Source organism: Silene latifolia, chromosome 1 (genome assembly GCF_048544455.1).
Source record: "Silene latifolia isolate original U9 population chromosome 1, ASM4854445v1, whole genome shotgun sequence".
Lineage (NCBI taxonomy): Eukaryota > Viridiplantae > Streptophyta > Magnoliopsida > Caryophyllales > Caryophyllaceae > Silene > Silene latifolia.
In genome coordinates this window covers 99,302,502-99,308,910 of record NC_133526.1, presented here as the reverse complement: position 1 = coordinate 99,308,910, position 6,409 = coordinate 99,302,502, and the positions used below count along the sequence as shown (strand labels likewise).

The 6,409-nt window shown below is 44.0% G+C and overlaps 1 non-coding gene across 1 annotated transcript; it reads right to left on the bottom strand.

The window, feature by feature from the left end:
- Nucleotides 1–5,955: 5,955 nt before the first annotated feature.
- Nucleotides 5,956–6,062, bottom strand: LOC141619847 (small nucleolar RNA R71). The gene has a single exon (XR_012531822.1). It is a non-coding gene; the product is annotated as a small nucleolar RNA R71 (small nucleolar RNA).
- Between the last annotated feature and the right edge of the window lie 347 nt (nucleotides 6,063–6,409).

The window sequence follows — 6,409 nt, the reverse complement described above, 5'->3', positions numbered from 1 at the left end:
TTCTCTCAGGGGCTAACTCAGAGCTTTGTTAGTAACCGACCGGGAGGTTCATGGGGCAACAGAAGTGGACAGGGCTACCAGGGCAGTTAGAACTGCAGTGGTGGTGGGTCATATCAACGTCAGAACAACAGCATAACCCAGGATTCAGTAGCCAAGCCAAGTACCTCCAATGCTTCAGTTCAGGGTGGAGGACAGAAAAACAGTGGGAAGCTTTTCATGATGGACAAACAGGAAGCACAGGATGATGCTCATGTAGTTACCGGTACCTTTCTTGTTCATAATGTACCATCCTTTGTTTTGTTTGATTTAGGGGCTACACACTCTTTTATGTCTAAGAGTCATGCCATGTCTATGGGTTTGGGTAAGTTTGAGGTTGTAAAAGATGATGTGTTCATACCTTCACGGGAGTCTGTGTCGTGTCTCAAGTTGTATAAGGGTGTGTCCATGGTGGTTGGAGGGGTAGATCTACCGATAGATCTGTTAGAGTTTCCTATGGATGGGTTTGAGGTGATTGTCGGGATGGATTGGCTGGGTAAGTATGATGCCAGGATAGATTGTCGGCAAAAGAGAGTGTCCTTAAAAGGTCCTATGGGTGTTAGGGTGTCTTATAGAGGGTTTGTGGTAAAACCTAAGTGTAAGTTCATAGCTGTGATGACTTTAAAGTCATGTTTGAGGAAGAAGTGCTCCTTGATTCTCTGTCATGTGAGAGATCAGCGAGTAGAGCCGCCGACAGCTTCTGCAATATCTGTGGTGAGAGAGTTCGAAGATGTCTTTCCTGAGGAGATACCGAGTTTGCCTCCCAAGAGGGATGTTGATTTCAGCGTGGAGCTTAAACCGGGAACAGGTCCGATATCCAAAGCACCTTACCGTATGGCACCTAAAGAGTTAGCGGAGTTGAAAAAGCAGATACATGAGTTGCTAAGCAAGGGTTATATCAGGACTAGTGTGTCACCGTGGGGAGCCCCGGTTCTTTTTGTAAAAAAGAAAGATGGGAGTATTAGACTGTGCATTGATTACCGAGAGCTGAATCGTGTCACAGTGAAGAACAAGTATCCTTTGCCTAGGATTGATGACCTATTTGATCGGCTATGTGGAGCAGGTGTGTTTTCCAAGATTGATCTGAGGTCGGGCTATCACCAGCTGAGGATAGCAGATGAGGATATTCCTAAGACGGCGTTCCGATCTCGATATGGTCATTATGAGTACGTGGTGATGCCTTTTGGGTTGACCAATGCACCAGCAGCTTTCATGGATTTGATGAACCGGATCTTTACACCGTTCTTGGATAGGTTTGTAGTTGTTTTCATCGATGACATCTTAGTCTATTCTAAGACTAAGGAAGAACATGAGGAGCACTTGAGGATAGTCTTGCAGACTATGAGAGAGAATCAACTTTATGCCAAGCTATCTAAGTGCGAGTTCTGGCTGGAGGAGGTGGCTTTTCTGGGTCATGTAATATCTAAGAAGGGGGTATCTGTGGATCCTAGTAAGATTAAGGCTGTAACCAAGTGGGAATCACCGAAGAATGTTGCTGAGATTCGGAGTTTCTTAGGCCTTGCTGGCTACTACAGGAGATTTGTGAAAGATTTCTCTACCATAGCACGGCCTATGACATCTTTGATGAGGAAAGAGACCAGATTTGTTTCGGATGAGAGTTGTGAGACGGCGTTTCAGACCTTAAAGGAACGCTTGACCACAGCTCCTATCCTAGCTTTGCCAGAGGGATGTGAGAACTTTGAGGTTTATACCGATGCTTTAAAGAATGGTCTTGGTTGTGTTTTGATGCAGGCGGGGAAAGTCATCGCTTATGCTTCGAGGCAGCGGAAGCCATATGAGGAGAACTACCCTACTCATGATCTGGAGCTGGGTGCAGTTGTTTTCGCTCTTAAGATTTGGAGACACTACCTTTATGGAGCGACCTTTAAGGTGTTTTCTGATCATAAGAGCTTAAAATATATCTACACTTAGAAGGAGCTTAACATGCGACAGAGACGGTGGATGGAGCTTATCGGAGACTATGATATGGAGATCATCTATCACGAGGGTAAGGCTAATGTTGTTGCAGATGCTCTGAGTAGAAAGAGCGTTCATTCGCTATGTACGGCCATGTCCTTGCTGAAGCTGAGGGATGAGGTGTCTAAAATGGGAATATTTATGTTAAGGAAGGGAGATACCATCGGGGATTTGACGATCGAGCCAGAGTTATATGAGAACATCAAGAGTAAACAGGAACTTGATCCTAAGATTCAGGAGTGGAAGTCAAGAGTAGAGAGTGGGACGGTTTCCAGGTTTTCTATCCATACAAATGGGAGTGTTCGTTTTGATGGGAGATGGTGTGTTCCTGAGGATGCAGAGTTGAGGAGAGTGATCTTGACGGAGGCTCATTGTACTCTTTATTCAGTTCACCCGGGTGGTGACAAGCTTTACAAAGATCTTAAGAAGACTTTCTGGTGGCCAAACATGAAGAAAGATGTAGCTGAGTTTGTGGCCAGATGTTTGACATGTCAAAGGGTCAAGGGTAAACAAAGGAGACCACAAGGTAAGATAAAATCTTTGGAAGTACCTGAGTAGAAGTGGGAGTCAATCTCTATGGACTTCATTGTAGGGTTTCCTAGGTCATAGCAAGGTAATAACATGATCTGGGTGATTGTTGATCGGTTAACCAAGTCAGCTCACTTTGTTCCTATGAAAGATACTTGGTCTAAGATGCAGCTGGCACTGGGTTACAGAAGGCATGTGGTTCGGTTACATGGTATACCCAAGGATATCGTTTCTGATCGTGATGCGCGGTTCATATCCAAGTTTTGGCAAGAACAGCAGGAGGTGATGGGTACAACCTTGAAGATGAGTACATCCTTTCATCCGGCAATCGATGGTCAGACAGAACGAACCATCAAGATCTTGGAGGACATGTTGAGGGCATGTGTCATGGAGTTTGGGGGCAGCTGGGAAGACAGACTTGATCTGATCGAGTTTTCATACAACAACAGTTATCATACGAGCATCGGGATGGCACATTTTGAGGCTTTGTATGGCCGGAAGTGCCGAAGTCCAGTTTGTTGGGATGATAGTTCTGAGACCGTGGTTTTAGGGCAACAGCTGGTACAGGATATGGTTGAGCAAGTCCAGTTAATTCGGCAAAAGATGAGAGCAGCTCAAGATCGTTAGAAGAGCTATGTCGATTTGCACCGCAGGGACATTGAGTTCGCAGTAGGTGACAAGGTCCTTTTGAAGGTGTCACCTATGCGAGGTGTAATGAGATTTGGGAAGAGGGTTAAGCTAAGCCAAAAGTTTATAGGTCTTTATGAGATTTTGGACCATATAGGCGAGGTAGCCTACAGATTAGCTTTGCCACCAGCCTTGGATAGAGTCCATAATGTTTTCCATGTTTTTCAGCTTCGGAAGTATGTGAGTTATCCATCACATATTCTTGAGATGGAGAATATCGAGCTTGATGAATCCTTGTCCTACGCCGAGATTCCTAAAGAGATTCTTCATCGCAAGGTTCGTAAGACAAGGAATGGTGATACGGTCTTACTCAAGGTCCTTTGGTCTAATTATAATGTGGAGGAAGCCACATGGGAACCCGAGGAAGCTATGCAAGAACGTTTTCCTAACCTTTTTTATCAGGTATGTTTAGTTACGGGGACGTAACCGTTGTCTTTTTAGGGGGGTAGGAGATGGTCGTGGTTGTGTTTTATCTTATTTTGAGTCGGGTTAGTGAGTTTTGTGGTGTTTTGTGTGGTTCTTTGGCATTGATAAATGTTTGTTAGTGTAGTCTTTTTGTGTTGTGTAGTGTCTTGTTTAAGGGTGGAGTATGAACTTTGGGACGAAGTTCTTTTTAAGAGGGGAAGACTGTAATACTACGGATTTTTCTTTGGTGACTACTCGACCGAGTAGAGCCTACTCGGCCGAGTAGTGCTGTTGTTGTAGTCTGTTTTGGTTCTGCCGAGGAATACTCGGCCGAGTATAGTGAATACTCGACCGAGTAGAGGATACTCGGCCGAGTATACACTTTACTCGACCGAGTATCCAGTCTGGCGAAGCGTATTTTGACGGTTTGATTAGGGAATGTTTAGGGTTATTTTTATATCCCGCGTCAGTTTCTAAAACCTTATTTCAAACTTCATCACTTTACGATTACCCTAATCACTCCCTAATCACTTCCTAATCATTCCCTAGCATCGTTGTGTGTGCAATCTTCGTGGTTCTTGTGTATAATTCCTCATTCTACTGTTGGTAAGTTCTATTTCTTTGTTGTTTGTATTCTTTGGGGTTACTGTATACATATATGGAATTGGGAATATGGGGGATTGTGCAATGTGTAATTGTGTTATGTGATCATTGTAAAGGAGTAGACTTCGTAGAGGAGCCTTTCTGATTGTCCGAGTTTCGTGCTACTGTTGATTGCTAAGGTAGGGTTTTCCCTACTCAAGTTACTGTTCATTGTTTAAGACATGATTGTTTTGTGTTATTTGTTGTCTGCTGATCATCGGAGTATGGTTGTTGTTGTGGCGGTGATGATGTGGATATGTGATGACAGTGTGTTTGTGATTGTGGTGGAGTCACTTGCGGGAGTGGCTTCACACCCTAGTTCGCCCTCCGTGGAACCCGCCACGGGAGGGGATGTGCACATTAAGGGACAGGGATTGTTAGTCGCTCGTTGATGAGCTGGACTAGGTGGGATCGGCTGCGGTCACCCACTGGCGGCGAGGATTACCTATTGCGATGGGTAATCTGGCAGGGCTACTCACTTCGGTGTGTAGTCGGTTACTCTGTGAGATCGGGAGACTGGGGTTGGAGAATGATAAGCTTGTTACCTTGTTTGTTTGTTTGTTTTATATTGATTGAGTAATACTGGTCCCGTTGTTGTTTGTGGAATCTGCGGTGATCCATTCGGGGATGGTGAGCAGACTTGACAGGTTTTGCTTGGTGAGCTTGGGGCAGTCATGGGAGAGTTGTCATCACCAGTTGTAGCATCACTGTCCGAGTCTTAGTTTTGGATTTCTTAGCTGTCAGACATTTGGTTTATTTTATTGTAACAGTTTGGGATTTGGTCGATGTAAACTTTTATACTTTTTGGTACTTTAATAAATGTGCTCAGTTCAGACGCTTTTGATATGTACTAACTTCGGGCAACCGATATGGTAACACACTTTCATGGTAGGGTGGTCCTGGTAAGGCACCTTGGTATGAGGGGGTGTTACAGTTATTGTTTGCATGTTTTAGTAGTGTCTTGTTTCTTGTAGAGTGTTTGTGCTATTGCTTATCCCTAGTGCCTAAAAACACTAGGAGACTAACGATTTGTTGAAGTGTATACCTAGAGGAAACTGGAATCCCTTTATTAGTGACCCAGAACAGAAAAGGATTTTTCGAACTTTACGGAGTAGGACTTTAGCAAGGGTTCGGATTACCTCCCAAACAACCACAAACCGAGCAACCACAACCCCCCAAACACACCTTGAAACCACTATTCAAGAGCAAACAACCGTCACCATTGATCCATTCGTAGAAAATTCTTTCCACAATCACCTAATCCCAAATACACCACCTCAAACACCACATAATACATCTCTTGTAAATCCTAGAATTGCGGCTTTACGAGACCATAACCGACCAAATCCTGATGACACTTCTTCTCCAATTAACTTCGGAACCTTAGCCTCTAACAACTTTGATATCCATCCCACTCAAGTCGGTCTAATTGAGAAGGATATTTTTGGTGGGCACATTGATGAGGATGCACATGCCCACCTTAGAAAGTTTAAGAGCAAGGTTGCAATGATGAAGCGCAATGGAGTGTCTAAAGATACTTTGAGATTAATGTTGTTTCCGTTCTCTCTAAGGGACAAAGCGGATCGTTTGCTAAAATTTCATCCACCAAACAAATTTACCACGTGGGACGCCTTAGCTAAAGCTTTGCTAGCTAAATACTACCCATCCTCCAAGACTGCTATGCTCCGGAACGAGATAACCACTTTTCAACAAGAAGATGAAAATTCTATAGGGGAAGCATGTGATAGGTTTCAAGACCTCCTTGCCCATTGTCCACATCAAGGGATTCCAGCTTGGTATATCACCCAAACGTTCTTTCAAACATTTCTACCTAGGACAAAAGAGATGGTGAATGCCTCCGCGGGGGGAGGGTTCGATCATCTAGGAGATGATGAGGGTTCAACCCTCATAAAAAAAATGGTTGACTCGGAGTCCAACTAAGGGTTAAGAGGTAACATGTTGATAAGGAGTAGCCGCTATCCTCAAGAGAACTTAAATTCTAATGCCGAAACAAATGCCAAGATAGGTCTTATCACAAAGAAATTTGAGGAAATGACAAGGAAATAAGTGAATCAAGCTAGTGGCTCCTATGGTCCTCTCATGGAGGAGGTTGTTCAAGGACCTTCTTTTGAAT